Raw genomic sequence first — 16831 nt, 5'->3', positions numbered from 1 at the left:
CAGTTTTCGGAATTGTCGAACGCTTTAATTTGATTGCCGGAGCTTCTCAGTGCAAGGTAGAGATGCTTATCGAGAAGGGAATTCGATATTAATCGATACCAAATATTTTTTCTAAAACGATACAAAAAAAAAAAAATCCCGTAACATATTTATTTCAGTGTCTGTAATATAATGCAAATTATTTTAAAACCAATATATGGCAATTTATGCATTATTTAAACATTAAACTTATATCTTCAATATTTGAATAATTAAATCAAACATTTCTTTCAACATGAAATCAATATTGATCGATTGATATTGGTGACCATCCCTAGTGGGGAACGAGTAAATCGAGGAGGAAGCTGCAGCTGACTGAGTGACTGACTGGCGGGGCAGTGTGCATAAAATTAATGAACTCGATGGCCTCTTCTCTGGCTCTGCTCGGTCTCCGCTTTTAGCCAGGACAATTACTTAAATTCCTCGTGCAGGCAGCTCAAAGAACCCTCGACGGCGCTGTATCGGGGCCACTTGAAGTGCACTTTAAGCCATTTAAATATTTATCAAAATATTTAGGGAACGAGGGCGACAAAATAGAGGAAAAATAAATATAAGCAAGGCATTTCATTCTCTGGCATCAGTTGGGGTATTTCGTTTTCAATTTGTGTCGCGCTTTTCATTCTCCTTTTTGTAGTTGTCCTAAGTGGACCTTGGACTGTGTCCTGTCTCCCCTAAATGTGACAGGACTTCTGTCTTGATGTCGGTCTGTCGCTCCTATCTTACTCCATCTCCGTCTGTCTGGGCCAGCACGAAAATTGGCCCGTTTATTGTAGTACAGTGTGCAGCCGAGAGATGCAGCTCTCCTTCAGTTTTGTAGTTCAAGCTTAATAGTGTCTTTTTAATACTCTTGAAGAGGATAAAATACAACTAAATGGTAGATAATTCTTTGGTTTAATGACTTCTTATCGTAAGTTTTAATTTATACAGACAAACTGTTCTCTAAAATATACTCAGTTCTTATAATCTCATGCAGCTTTCTAAATTTAAGGAACATATAGCTTGGCAAGGGTAGCCAAAATTCGTATTAAGCTTCCATTTTTTTATATTTTTGATAGCTACTTTCCGTCAGTCTCAGCACGGCCTTTCTTTGTACTCAGTCACTCAGTTTGGACTGGCAAAACTAGCTGAAAAGAAAGGAGAAGAGAAAGAGAGTGTAGGAGAGGTATGGGGGGACCTCCAGAGAAAGAGAAGGAAAGGTACACAAGCAATGCAATTTTTTAGCACTTGACATTTGGCCATTTTGCATTTGTTGTTGTCTTGAACTTTGACCGAGATATTTTTTTAAAATATGTTTCGAAAAATAATTCAAGGGAAAACGCTCTTTGAGCTCGTGATGTTTCTTAGGGAGGCTAGATGTTCAAGTTCTTAAAAGGGAACTCTAATTTTTAATGATCCTTAACTGTATTACACATAAATCGTATACATGGGTTAGTCTGTTTTCGATTCATAGGATAATGTGGAATTGTTTCCAATAAAATCTCTTAGAAAGAAGATATTACAGATTGAGCGACATTCTGAGCGAAAAAATATCGTTTAAAATATAATGGTTATTTTGTGAGCGATATTTTTTCGCTCAAAATAAAACCCATTATTCTTTGACCGATTAATTGAATATAAAATTGTAATTATTAATGGCAAGCTTATAATGATTACGTGATTATTATTGCTCGCAACTTGACCTTTGACCTAATAGCATTAAAGTATTTAGCCATTCCCAACACATTCATGTTCTAGCCCTACCAAGAACTTGATACTGCAACAAGATATATGCGGCTTTAATCGAGTTTCTCCGAGATCACGCCGCCATGCGGACAATTTATAACACAATATTATATATCAACAGCTTAGCCCACAAGCGATATACATATATAAATTAACCCAGTTACGCTGCCGCTTATTCAATACAACGAGTGGAACGGCTAGGACCGAACAAACACCAGCATCCGAGCAGGAACAACATCGGTGGAAGCAAAACACAAATAATGGCGTTGATATTTGATGCATATATATCCTGCCGCCCCCAAAGGTCCATATATCCATGTCCATGTGCCTGTGTGCGTTGGCCATTTATATGGATGCAGTCCGGCGGTGTTGTGTTGTGCATTGTGGAAACGCTTTACGGGATTTACCTGTGTTTTAGTTTCGGGGGGGAGCGTAAATTAAACACAGCAGCTGCTGACATGACACGATAGATTGGCAAGGGATTGCCGCTAGAATCGGTGGAGCCAATGGAGCCCGGTCGGGTTTCAGGGAAGCGGACATTGCTTTTTTATAGAGCTGTTCGGGCTGTGTTAGCAACATCACTATGGCACACATGCCATTGATAATTTATGCCAAAAACGCGTGACAACCTGCAGGTCCAGGTCCCTGCAAGCACCCGCATCCGCATCAGCAGCCGGATGTGTATGTTGGTCAAAGACAAATGCAGCTTAAGGCCAATCATGGTGCCATCAGTTGGGAATCTGGGTGACGAGCTAACCAAGCCCTGATTTGTTGGCTACCAGCTTTCAACTGGAATATGTAAATAATTTAAAAATGTAACGAAAAATGGAATTATGTAACAAAAATATAAAGTGCATAAGCTGGATAAGTACAGGACAGTTTCAGTTAAAATTAAAACTAAGTACGATTTTTTTTTCTATATATAAACTTTTGTTTTTGAAGCTTTAATATAAGCGAGAGTCTAAAGTAAGAGATATTGTTCAAACTGTTTTCCAGCTTATGCATGCATTGGGACTTAACCCGCTTTCATATAAATTTTCTCTCTCTTAATTCTATTTACTACCCCAGCCAGTCGTCCTCTGACGACGATTACACGGCAGCTCCTCTCTATCCCTATGGCTGCTGCATATGAATGAGCTGGCCAAGGCTTGTAATACATCAAAATCCACATTGATAATCCTTAGACCTCAACCTCGGGACGAGAACCGGAACGGAGAACGAGGACAGCTGCATTGATGGAGGGTTGCTGGCCATTCCACATGCTCGATAGACTTTATGCCAGTCACAAAAATGTTGCAACGAAATTTATTGTGCATCGATTTTGCTGAACAGATTTTGCCCCATTGAAAGTTCTGTGCAACAAAATGTTCGAGGCAGCCCAGCCTCTTTCACATTGTTACGAGATGTGAACAAAGTATGTGTGCTGTGTGTTGTGTGTTGTGTGCTGTGTGTGCGGGCATTGTTTCATTATGGGGGAAAACAAAACAGAACAAAACACGCTTAAACATTTATGTTTTGGTGCCGCATGCAAAAGTAGTTTGCTGCATGAGGAGCAGAGCGGCTAAAATGATTTATGCATTTTGTACTTCCAATGTGCCACATTGTTGAAAGAGTCGAGTTGAGTTGTGCATTGTCTGCGGCAGGATTCTACAGCCCATCGATATGCAGCTCTAGTACTTGTGTTTCGTATTTTCCTATTCGAGTACAAGAATTTTTGGTGTCCGAATACGTGACTAACACAGGAGGATGTAAGGTACAGGATTACAGATACGAGGAATATGTAAATATTGAGCAGCATTTTTTCCAAGATTTTTCCAGATTCACGTTTAATTCCAATTAGAATTCATAACCGGAAGGCGCTAACAAAATTACAGGCTGGCAAATTTGTAATTAAGCTGCTCAGGATTTCAGTAGGGATATCTTTCCTTCGGGGTGTAAGCATCGTGTGTGTGTATTTGCACAAAGAGAAATCCAATATATACTTTACTCGAACCAGAAACCAAATTTAACACATAATTAATTACACTTATAAATGAGTAAATATTCAAAATATTTTAGAAACTGAAAGCCATGCATATTTCCCTTTAATTATACACATTTTCAGACCAAAGACAAATGTATCCTTTATCAAAAAAAATTTATCTTGTGGCTTAGAAATAACCACTCCATACAAAATACTCTTTTTAAGATAGGTAAATATCTCAAATTAAAACAAAGCTCTGCCTCGTTTTATTCTCAGTGCATTTGAGTGCTTGTATCCATGGCTGGGTGTGCTGGGTGTGGCCTGGCTGTCAGTGTAAAATGCATTCGCAACCAAGGCAATCAAACAAACTAAGCGAGCGAGGGCAACAAAAACAGCAGCGGAAAATGCTGGAAACTGTGGCAAATTAAACGCGAACCAGCGAATCGTTTGCTTTTTGCGCCGCCCCACGCCCCCCGGATTTACCCCACTTGGCTCTCCTTCCCTCCCTTCTCTCCCCAGAGTTGGTTTTCAGGGTGGCTTGGCTTAAGACCAAATGAAATTAAAAGCGAATGTCAGGACATAAGCACTAAATTCAATTTATTTTGCTCAAACTATATCCTTTCCTTGCAGTTTCCCCAGCCGAGCCAAAGGCAAACAAAGACAGCAGAAAGGGGGATAGAAATTATTTTCCCTGAATAAGTAAATACGAAAAGCAAATACTCTTGTTCCAGTTTAGATTGAGTGTGGACATTTAAAGATTCCTTCACTACCAAAATTAATATTCAAGAAAAATTCAACAAGCGAAAAATGCAATCTTATCGATCGAATTTGAGTGGATTTATAGGAAAATCAAGACCTAATAAGATATTTTTCCTATAGATTAAGCATCTCAAAGTTGATTTAATTGAAAGTATTTAGATAATGAAGATAATTTGATTCTGAAATGTAATTTCTAAATTTGTAAAGTAAAATAAAGTATATGAAAGTTTAAAAATTGCATAAATTAATATACAAAATTCAATTCAATTATTGTTAATTTAGAGACTTTTAAGCAAATAATTTGCAACCAAATTGTTCTGAGGTACCAACTGGCCTCTATAGCACCCCTCCTTGGAGGTCAGGGTATTACTAAAGTAACATCAGCAACCACAACAACAAGGCCGCCATTTGCTCTTAGCTGAACTGAACTTCCATTTGGTGTTTATGCTTTTGGCAGGCAGCTATGTACATCGACTCCCCCGGTCATCCCACTACGGGCTGTCTCTCTGTCCCTGTCGCTCTCCGTTCACCGACTCGCTCACTCCTGCTGCTCGAATTTGGCCGGAAGTTGCACTGCCAGGCGGTGGCCGCCATTTTGCACGAAGCGAAACGAAACGAAACGTAAAAACGTTTTCATCTACATAATGGGATCAATTCAATTATAAAACGAGTTTACTCCGCAGAGCTTCACGTCCGAGGCTGAGCGACCCGGATCCGTTCCGATGTTACCCCAGCTAAATCTACATGTTGTTGTTCTCGCCTTAGCTGCACTGAGAGAAATAGTTAAAGATTAAGTATGGCTAATTAGGAAATGGTTTTTAGAAATTATCTGTGGATAACGTCAACTCATAGTTTTTCATTATAACTAGGAATGATGTTAACCTCTTAGAGGTAAAGTAGATTTTTTCGATTTCTATAATATTCAAAGGAAGAAAATATTTAGATAATATTTCATAGAGGTAAATATTTAAAAACCCTTTTTCTAATACTAATTTTCTCAGTGCAATTTTCCTGTTATTGTGACTAGCTGTGGCTTGCGTTGGGCGCGCGGTTGGCCAGCGAAAGCGCTGACATTTGATGAATAGCTTTGAAATGGATTTGATTCATTTAACTGTTGCTGTTGCCACGGTCCGCCTTCCGTTTTCTGGATTGCTCTTGCCGTTGCCACTGTTGCCACTGGTGCACCGACAGCCGTATACGATCTGTATGGAGAAAATCACATCGTGCATAGAGCGACAACAGAAATGGGCAACGGACAGAGCTGATTCCCGGGGAAAAGCCAAAGCCACGGCCAGGGTTTAAATGAAAAGCGACACAGATGCCGAGCGGTTATACGTTGACAGCCAACGTAAACCCAGGGGGAAGTCTACCAAGCCTTCACCTTTTGTTATTTGTTTTTTATTTTAAATGTAACTTAAAAAGCTAACAGCAAATAACATTTAGAGCTTCATAAATAACCGAGGCTACTACTACTATCTATACAACTGAACAAAATTTGTATTTTATTTATTATTCTAGATAGGCATCAGTTATAATTATAATCCAATATACAATATTCAGCTTTCTTGATTGACTTCCGCACAATCTTGATTGATTTCACTCAAGTTATTTTAAAACGGTGCGCCTCATTGCTGAATCAGTTTTGGGCCCATTTTATTGAAAATTCAATTTAACTTATTGGAATTGCTTGGCATGCGGTGCGTATGATTAATTAACTTAGCATCCGACTGTGCGTCGTTGCGCATACGCCATGTGGAAATTTGCTCCTCACCCATGCTGGTGCACAACTGCGTTCAGATAAATAGAAACTAAGAATGTGGAAAACTAGAAATATATTTAAAATATTTTACTATTTAAATTCTGTTTGAAAAATATAAAGATAAATTATTATTCATTTTCTTCTGTAAATTTATTTTAGAGAGATGCTCCTATTACTTCTACCACATGTGTTCACATACATATGTATATATTTATGTACATATATACATAAGAACGTCTGGATTTATTGATAGTCATCTTCATGTCAGGAATACGCCTCGGCATCGGAGGCTGCATTTTGAACTTTCTGCCTGAGATGCCATTCAACTTTGGCTGAGTGATGGGCAAGGGCGGTGGGATCGGTGAGGGGCACTCCTGGCAACTATCAAAACTGTCTGCCGCAGCAGCAGCAATAGCAGGAGAAACAACTTTAAGCTTGGCTGGTCGAGTAGGGTGTCCTTTCTCCCCCAACGAGTTTGTTCCTTCAACTTTGCCCCCATTCCCTTTCAAATTCGTTCTCTCACTCTAAAGTTTCTTTTCATGCGGTTGTTGAGTCAACAACTAGTACAAGAAAAACAAACCCAGAAGCCGCTACACAGAAATAAATAAGCTCGATTACAATGAGAGACACTGTTTCAGTTTACATTTTCATCAATTTATGTATTGAAAACAGAAGAAACTCAAAAGATCAAGCAAAGTATTTATAATAAAACAATACAAGTTGTATAGTACTAATTATCTTAGTTGAGGTATGCTCAAACTTTCATTTAAGATAAAATATATGTGTATCCCTTTATAAACTTGAATATGGATCGATTGTGTATCGATGTGATTGTCCTGCAGACACTTCTGTGTATTATTTTTTGCTTTTTGTGTACAACAAACACTGTTCAGAAGCAGTTTTCAAGTCAAGCTGCCATTTTAATTGATATTTTTGTGCCTTTGTTGTTGCTTTGGAGGGAAGACGGGATGCTGTAAGAGCTGAGGAAGGAGGTTTTGAACAGACCTGACATTCACACAAACGTAGACACTCAAACACACACACATTGTCGCCAGGAGAAGTGTGGGGGGGGGGTATGTTTGCGTGTTTTTGATTGCTGACTTGTTTATTATATTTCTTTTTATTCGCTTGCAACAAAATAAAGTTGAAAATTAATTTTGAAAGTTTCTGACCACTTTTGTGTATGGGCGTGGTCCAGGTCCTGCCCTCTAACGCCCACTGCCAGCGCCTTTGTTGGTAAGAGCCTACCTTCTTCAATGATTTGTTGCCTTACTTCGTTTAGCATGTTTTCACTTCTTTTTTTTATTGTTGTTGTGTTGTGTTCGGCTGCTAACTTTTCATTTTTCTCACACAAATTGCTTTCTCCTGGCCTGTGCCTTCTTTTCTTTGCATGTTTCGAATTGTGTTCCATTTTAATTAGAAAACATTTCGGGTTGTTTTGGTCTGTTCATTTCATTTCATTTTGTTTCCGTTTCTTTCTCCCGCATTCGGTTTAATTAGAAAATTTTTGCTCCTTGGGGCGTAATTTTTCGTACCGCCAAGAAGGCGAATTCTTATTCCGATGGCAAATAATAAATAATCGCAGGGAAGACTTTTATATTTGTCGCCTAATTAGAATTTCATGTCCCGGCCACGCGTGCCAGTGACTTGAGCAGCTCAGCTCAGAGTCCGGCCCATAAACAAGAAAGCCAACTATTAAATTGACTAATTAAGCAAGCATGTGTCGGGCTTCCCCTCGTCACATATTCGCATTCGCATCCACATTATGCAAACACGCAGCCCCCGAAGATGATGAGTTGATGCGCTGTCTGGTCCTGGGACCTAAGGAACCTAGGAACCAAGTTTCCAGGGATCCACTCTGGTCATGCATATTTAATGCGGCCATATCGCTGGGGGTCCTATCGCACACTTCGCTCCCCTAATTTGGCATGCAAACCAGCGGTCTTTAATGCACAAAAGGACACTCTTTAAGTGCACGAAAGAAAAACTTGGAAGGGACTCCTAGAGCTTGAACTTATTTAGAATTCGACTTCCGCTTTTCCATCAACCTCACAGCTGATGCCAACACTTAAGTCCCAGGCAGCTGCTCAACAACGAAGCCATCGGCCAAACTATCAAATCAGGAAGCGCAAAAAAAGGAGCAGCAAATTATATTGCCTTGTGGATATCCATCCTAGGTTGTTATGTATTGGAATATTTTTCAAAGAAATAAAGTACATCATCTCCCAAAAAAAAAACAAAGAAATATTTACGTAATTATTAATACTCTGTTACTGATAAATGCGAAAATATAAATATATATTTCTTAAAATACTTTATAAGTTTATAAGTTTTTGGGTATACCTCATGGAAAGCGTAGAAAAAAAAACACAAAGAGGATAGAGCAAGCAGACTTTCTAAAAATTGATTCCGTTGTAACAAGGAAGTTGGCCGCAGGTCACTTGTGTTCCGGGCCACGGTTCCATTTAGTCCTATGTAGCGCCCAAAGGCCGACACACGACATCACAACAATTGTTTCATACATGGCAATTAGCGTGAGTTGTCAGCGGCTCAGCTGGTCCACCCTGCACACAGGGCCCGTGAAGGGCATCCCGCACCCCCCGCAAAACAATCGAAACGGCGGCTGTGACATGACGGCAAATGCGAAAAACTGCCAGAGGGTATTATCAGGCTGGCACGCCGGTACGAGTCGTATGCGTGTGCTCTATTGGACCCCCACACCAGCCCGTTTTTGTTTACAAAAAGGTTAAACGTCAGACGCCGTGAAGGCAAAGTCAGGTGAGAGAGGACGAACCAATATGCCTGACCTCACCTGAACCCCCTCGATTTCTGTTTCGTTGTTTTTTTTCGCCGTAGCTACTTTCGGTTCGTTGTGCACAATTGTTGCACAATCAATGCCCCCATTTCCCGGGGTCCCTGCCTGCGGAAGGCTCCAAGCGGCATAATGTGGGTCCCGCATATTACCCCTGTTCGCCGCCTAAAAAAAACCAATCAAATGGGGAGGGTGGCCCAGGAAAGTGATGTAATTGCCTAGGCTAATGTGCGCCGGCTTCAGAAGGGAGTTGTTGCCAGAAATCATGTGTGTGGTGGTCACCACCCCCCGAAAACAGCCGGGAAGTAATCGTGGGGGGGGGGAAAGGATAGTGCATTCGGGTGCTAAGCTGTCTAAAGAAATTAGGCAGGCAATTATACCTGTTTGGATATGAAAGCCAAGTTTGGAAAGTAGAACTCAAAGAGAGATTTCTTTATCGATATTTTTCAACTCACTTCCATCTAACAAATTCCCTACCTAAATTATTTATTTTGATTCCAATGTCAACCAAACTTGTCTCGTATAACAGAACCCCTGGGTGTGTAAAAGGAATTTTCTAAAATTTTCCACCTGACCTTTCTCAACTTTACCTTCGCTTTTACAGCTCCCACACTGAGCACACAAAAACTTTTCCCTAATGCAACGAATTGCATCAAAAGCTATTATAGCCAAGTAAAATGTTCGCCGGCCCTCCATGCACCCTGAAGTCCTTGTGGGTTAGCTGATGCCAATATGGGCAGCAGTCGAAAACAAAGTGACCTCCGCAAACCTCAATTTTTCGGTTTGCCTAACGAAGCCAATCGTTGCGTTAGTTAACCCCTTGCCAACAGCTCTCTGGAGACCTTTCTCTCCCATCCGCAATCCACCTCAATCGGCTCCACCTGCAGCTGGCACAGTTCAAATAAGAGGGAAAACTCGAGCGAGGGATGCAAACTGTAAGTCCTGCTCCCTGATGACTCCATGCACATGCACAGAGAGAAAGTTGGTGAGAATCTTAGGGGAGTTTGGATGCAATGCTCGTGAACAGATATTGTATTTAATAATAGAGAAATCGTTCAGGATGTTGTAATAATAGGTTAACTTTAATGCCTAATGAAACATAATATATACCTTATTTTTCTATCTGCATCAAAGTGGAAAGGTGCTGGTGGAGTGGATGGAACTGCTGCTGCTTTTGTCGACATTGTTTGATGCCGGCTCTGTGGCACACCTTTCCAGTTGATTTTGATTAATTTGTTTGCTTTCACTAAGCAATTTGCGCCAGGAACAAGCCGGGCTCTGACCTGAGACCGAGGCTGAGGCGGGACGGAGGATATCGGAGATATCGCAGATAGCCCCGATAGAGTTATAGCCAGGTGATGGCAATGGACCAGAAACAACCGTCGCTCCGTGTGCTTAACACATTTACCCAACTGCAATGCGTATGTTTGCATTTTGCGTGTCGAGGCGAGGAAAGTGGAGTCGAGTTGGTATGAGTTCTGCCGGTTTGAGTTCTCCGCTGGGTCGGGCTCCGTTCTGCGGCAAGGACCAGAGTGGCGTCGAGTCGAGGGGAGTTGAGCTGGTGTTTGCCCTGAATCGGGGCTGGGACTGCGATTGCAGGCGGGTTTAGTGGCCGGGATACGGATGTGCGCACATTTGTTAGCTGCCAGGGGATTATACAACAAACGCCCGAGTATTTACCGCTGCTCCAGTTGCTCCTCCTTCCGCTGCTGTTTGTCTTTGGAGGCAGCATTGCCATGGGGGATTTGGATTGGGGTCTGGCAATGGCTATGGGAGCCGTAAATTGCAATGCGCTGCATGTCCTTGCCGCCAGGATGGGAGAGGGTGCTGGGACTTTTCCACTCTTGTTAAACAATTGTTAACGAATTTCACAAACGAAACCGCCGAATTGTTGTCGTCTCGTCGCCGTTCCCGTGGATTTGCCTTTTGTGCAATCTGTCAAACTGAAAGGCACAACTTTTTAACCAGCCAGCCAACAAACTAATTAATAATTCAAACAAATGCCAGCAAGGGCTGTGAAGTGGCTGGTAAACTTTCGTAAAGCCCGAAATTTTCACAAACCCATAGGTGGGCAGCAGCCGGCAGGGCAGCCGGGAAAAAAATGTTTATCGATAAAGTTAATTACAGAAAAAATTAAATGCAGGGAGAAAGTTCGGCAACTTTCAAAGCGAATCTGCCCGTAAAAAAGTTCTAAACAAATCTCGTTTACATGGAAAACAAAATCGGACGACAAAAACACAAAAAAAAAAAAAGAAAACAGAGACTGGGGATAACAACATTCTCGGGGCGTGCCGCCCGACTGGCTCCAAAATGCCACTCAATTAATTTCCTGGCCATCAATTAGAGGCAAACACCTTTTCTATGTAATGTTGGCAAAAAGGCAACCGAAAGTTTGACAAGAAACGAAAAACAATTTGCCCAGCGGCTTAATTTGATTACCCAACGCGGCAGAATTTATATCTTGTTACAGTTAATTAAATATATTTTTTGCGAGGGTCCAAAAAAGTATTAAATTAGCTGTGGTTAAGTGAAAAATAATGGCTGAAAGTTAACGTAAATTATTATGGAAAGTCTAAAAGGGACCCCTCCAAGTCCATTTTTGTGAGCAATCTCTGAGGCAATATGGGTCGCTTGGAACGCCACAAATCGGGCACTAAAATCAATGCAATCAATAAAAATTGCTCCGCACTCGCCTAGCACCTTCATTCGTTTTTGCAGCTGCTTGGCTACACGTGTCATGTGTGCTGTTTTGTTGTGTGCGGAGTCCTCTCCCTTAGCCTGCCAACTGCCATCCCCCGTTCACATCGAACCCCCACTGCATCGCAATGCCAATCATTTGGGGCATATACAATTTCTACACAGCACAGCTAATTTTAAAGGGGAAGGGTCCTAATGCACAAGAAGAAACTGTATTTTAAACTTTTAATTTGTACAGAACTTGAAGTAAAAGAAATTGTTTAATTTGGGTAAATGATATTCCAAGGAAAAAAAAACAAAATCTTTAATACCTTCTTAGTTATATATTAATTCAATGAAAATTACAAAAATATATAGATGATTATTTAACGTGATTAATTTATAAATTTTTATAATTTTTATTTATAAACAAAGTTGAAGATCCATTACACCAAAATATTGTCTAAAAACTTGCAGCAATATTAAGGCTTCTAATCCAGCCAAGATCATCATTATTTGCCGATGGTGTGTTTTTATACCCTTGCAGGGTATTATAATTTCAGTCAGAAGTTTGCAACGCAGTGAAGGAGACCTTTCCGACCCTATAAAGTATATATATTCTTGATCAGCATCAACAGCCGAGTCGATCTAGCCATGTCCGTCTGTCCGTCTGTCTGTCTGTCCGTCTGTCCGTCTGTCTGTCTGTCTGTTTCTACGCAAACTAGTCCCTCAGTTTTAAAGCTATCTGAATGATACATTGCATATAGTCTTCTATATGCTCTCACTGCTATATATGTCGGAACGGGCCGGATCGGACGACTATATCATATAGCTGCCATACAAATGTTCGATATATTTGTAGAAAAAAAATTATAACTTTGCTGTTTTTCAACATTTTTGCACCATTTTTTAGATATGGCCATTCTATGTTATTTTAGAATTTTGGTATAAATTTTATCAAAATCGGACGACTATATGATATAGCTGCCATAGGAACGGTCGAGAAATAAATAGGGAAAAAAATTATAGTTTCGTTGTTTTTCAACGTATTTTAATCTACTCTGAGATATGGTATAAATTTCATAAAAATCGGACAACTATATCATATAGCTGCCATATAAACCGATCGGTAGATGTAGAGAAAATGTAAAACTGGGAATGTAAAACTGTAACTGTCAAACTGTAAACATAATAAGTATAGGTAACATGTAATGAAACTCTGTTTTGTGAGTGTTTTCAGCATTTAAATCTATAATATAAACCTCAAAACCAATCTGCAAGGGTATACAAACTTCGGCGTGCCGAAGTTAGCTTCCTTTCTTGTTTAAATTAAATTTAAATTTGAGAGTTGTTATCAACAGTTTCCAGCTAAAGTTGTACTTTAGAATTCTAGGTGAATTCCTGCTAAAGCGTGAATTATATTAAAATATTTATAATAAATAATAAATCTAATTTTAATTTATTTGAAGAATTTTTTTAGAGACAATGTCAGGATTTCAATAATTTGCCCGCTTAGACTTCACACTAGTTTTAGTCATAAAATAAACAAATATTATTATTTCTATTTGAATATCTCTCTAATGAACTTTAATTTAATCTTAATTATTTTAATAATTTTTGCGACAGTGTGTCCTGTGGCACACATGGCAAGGCATCGACATAGGCTCGCCTGCGGCTGACAAAGGCAACGAACTTTCAGCGGCTCCTTTCGCATTTCGTGCTCGGGGCTGCTCAAGCTGAAACTCTATTATAAATGCAGGTGCGACCTTAGGCCGGGAATGCGGAGGGGGTGTTGCGTGTAAAATACACACACGAGACAAATTTTCGGGGTAAATACACTCGAGTTTGGCCGACATAAAGGCCGTTAGCAGGGTATGAGGCACATGCCAAGGACACGTGAAGGATTCGACGGCGAACGCCATTAGCAGACTTGCCTACAAGCCTCAACTGGTGGCTCACCCACACACACCTGCACCAGCAGCGGGTTCTAAATTAAGATAAATGTGTGCGGTGCCCCGCTCTTTGAATGGCAAGAAAAAGCTAGCGTGAAATATTTGATGCCAATTTTTCTTGCCACCATCGTCGAGGCCATCGTACATCGCCATGGCAATGTAAATGTTGTCTATTTGCAGCGTAATTTGTTTTGTGGCCAACGGAGCACCTTGCCGGGCCCAGCAGCATCCGGATCCAGCGGCAGTCAGGACTCAAGCATGCCCTTGTGCAATGCTGAAGCCATCAAGTCTTGCTCTTCTGCAATGTCTGCTTAAATTTTATTCAATTTGCATATTGCGGTCCACAGATTATTTAAATATTTGTGGCGCCGCAGAAGAACACTAAACCGCGATTCCACAGAAAATAGTTTAAAATCTAGTCAACGCTTTAAAGGGTGAACTTCTCTTTAAGCGAACATGTTAAAAATAGGATAAATATATAAGAAGCCATATTCGAATTTTAAAGTTAAGATATGACATCCTAAATATAATATTTATAAATATATTTTTCTGACAAGTCAATGGATACCCTTGCCAAATAATGTCTTTTAAGTAATTAATCAAAGAAGATATTTCAAATTAATTTAATTACTCAATATTGGCACTTGCAGGCACTCCAAACTCTTCATAAAATAACACTCTTTCACCTCTTTTACCTTGTTACCTACTTTGTTACCTCCTAGATACCCTAATGCACTTAATAGGTACTATCATTTAGAGTTTGACTTCAATCGCAATAACCCTCAAAGCTCTCCATGACAAAATCCCATTTTACGACAATGGACATTGTTCTGGTTTGGGAGACAGGAAACTGCACTTTCGTTTCGTGCTTGTACAAGTGTACATACATACATATGTACAACGTTCTGGTCCTGTTTAAAAATGAAACTTGCGGCCAACGGAGCATATGTCCAGGCATCTCTCAAGGCGGAGACATTGAATTGACTTTTGCCTTGGCTCGGCACTTGGCACTTGGCATGCAGCTCGCCTGCGATCCCGAATCCTTGGCACGTGAGCCGGACCAGGACACTCACTCGTACGTGCTGTGTCTGCATGCGGCTATATACGCTTTGTTTGCGGAATGCAATTTTGAAATGTTTTGCATATTCTTAAGTAATTGCAAGGCGCTTCAGTGTGTGCGGTTTTGACGGACACTACCGGTATTTGCCATCGAACAGATTGAACCAGGGGGGAGGCGTCCTTTTGTGTTCCGTTTCCATTGCGGCGACATTCCTCCGATCCCCCACCGAGATGAGCGGCTCCACCTGAAAAGGATCACCAATCAATGTCGGGGCTGCTGCTGCGCCCCTCCAATGCTCCGGAAAAAAACTCGTTTCGCCTTGACAGTCAACATGCAAATTATATATGGGTGTGAATACGAAACTAGAGACAATTCTCGCACTGTACCTACACCCATATACATACATATGGCCACTTATTCATGCAGTTAGCAGCACACACACATATGTAATGTAGGTGGTGGAATTTTTGGCACGCCAAACGACTTATTCCAAGCAATTTTGACAGCTGTCATTGCCCGAGACGTCTGCGTGGCATCGCAGGTCCCCTGCTGATGTGTTGCCGCTGTGCCGGCGATGTGTGGATGCTAGGGATGTCCAAAAGAACAGTCCTATAAGACATATCGACCAAAAAAACCACTGAAAATGTAAAGATATATATAATATATACCCTTAACATATTTTATTATTAATATTCATGGCGTCTAAGAAATCAATAAGTTTGTAAATTTTCCGTCAAGAATATCACAAATATTTGAACTAGTTTAACTTGATCTGAAACTAGAAACACCCATTTAAATAATTTTATTAAATTTTAAGTGATATTTTTGTCATCTCTAGAAAGTGCTGCTGCTGCTGTGTTGTTGGCTTGTCTCAAGACCCAGACAATTCATTTAAGTCTGTGTCCATTCATCTTCCACTTAGAGTGTGTGTGAGTGCGATAAGGCGCCAGGAACACTCCCCAGTGGCTTTAAAATTATTTAACTTGTTTAGTAATCCAGGAGTGAATTGTCACACAATTTAAGGATTTTAAGCAAATTTTGGTTTTGCTAGATAGATAATGTGTGATCTCTCTTCTTTAGCTAGTTTCCTTAAAATGTTGCTCTTTCCTTGACTGTTCTCTTTCCTTTTTCTGAACGAAATCGTTGTTTTCATTCGGCATATGGACAGATTTTTAATGGTTCTGGATCTATTAGTTGTAGAATTAAAAACAAATAAAAACAAATTAATTCAGTTTTGAAAAAAATGCATTTTCATAAAATTCTCACTCCCTTAAAAAATAATTCAACTCATTTTTCTTCCCCACATTTAAAGTTCAACTTAATGGATGTAAAATACTTCTAAATCAACCACATAAAAATTTTTTTACATTTCCACTGAGCAGATTATATATTTAATAACATAAAAAGCTTTTCAGTTGCTTTTTTAATACAAAACTAAATTATAAAAATCAAAATAATAAAAATACTTCATGGTTTGGGTCAAAAAAGTTAAAGTACGCTTAGAAAAAAATTAACTCATATTTCTTTAATATTTAGCTTGACCTCCTTTGCTGCAATAACTCTTATAGATATATTGAACTATTGGAACAATCAGGCCTGATCCGGTAATCGGATTTCGATTCCTTCGTTTCTTACTGCTCAAATGCCTTTTATATTTGCAATTACTTGTTTCTAACACAGAAGGAGGCAGAAATTGCTAGAGTTGAGAAAATCTAGGCATCAAGAGTCTGCTACATTTTTCACAGTTTAATTTTGGTGGTTGCAATCACTTTTAAGTAATTAAACTAAATACAAATGATTATAAACAATATTTTTTGGCCTTCTTTAAAGTTATTAATGAATTTATATACTTTATTCGTATTTTTACCTTGCAGTTTCGTTTCGCCAACAGTATGGCAGCCTTGGGTAAACTTTTTGCGATGAACTTATCGACCTTTCGCCAAAACGAAATTTCTTGATGAAGACTGCAACAATTTTTTGCCAAATCTGAGGCGGTCAGAAATACATTTTTTCTTAAATAACTACGTGACAGAATGATCTTGTGGTGGTGTGGAATAAACATCAATAGAGCACTGAGTAAACAATTTTT

The sequence above is a fragment of the Drosophila kikkawai genome, chromosome 3R (genome assembly GCF_030179895.1).
Source record: "Drosophila kikkawai strain 14028-0561.14 chromosome 3R, DkikHiC1v2, whole genome shotgun sequence".
In the NCBI taxonomy this organism is placed as follows: Eukaryota; Metazoa; Arthropoda; class Insecta; order Diptera; family Drosophilidae; genus Drosophila; species Drosophila kikkawai.
The sequence above is the reverse complement of the archived record's forward strand: the minus strand, read 5'-3'. Positions refer to the sequence as shown.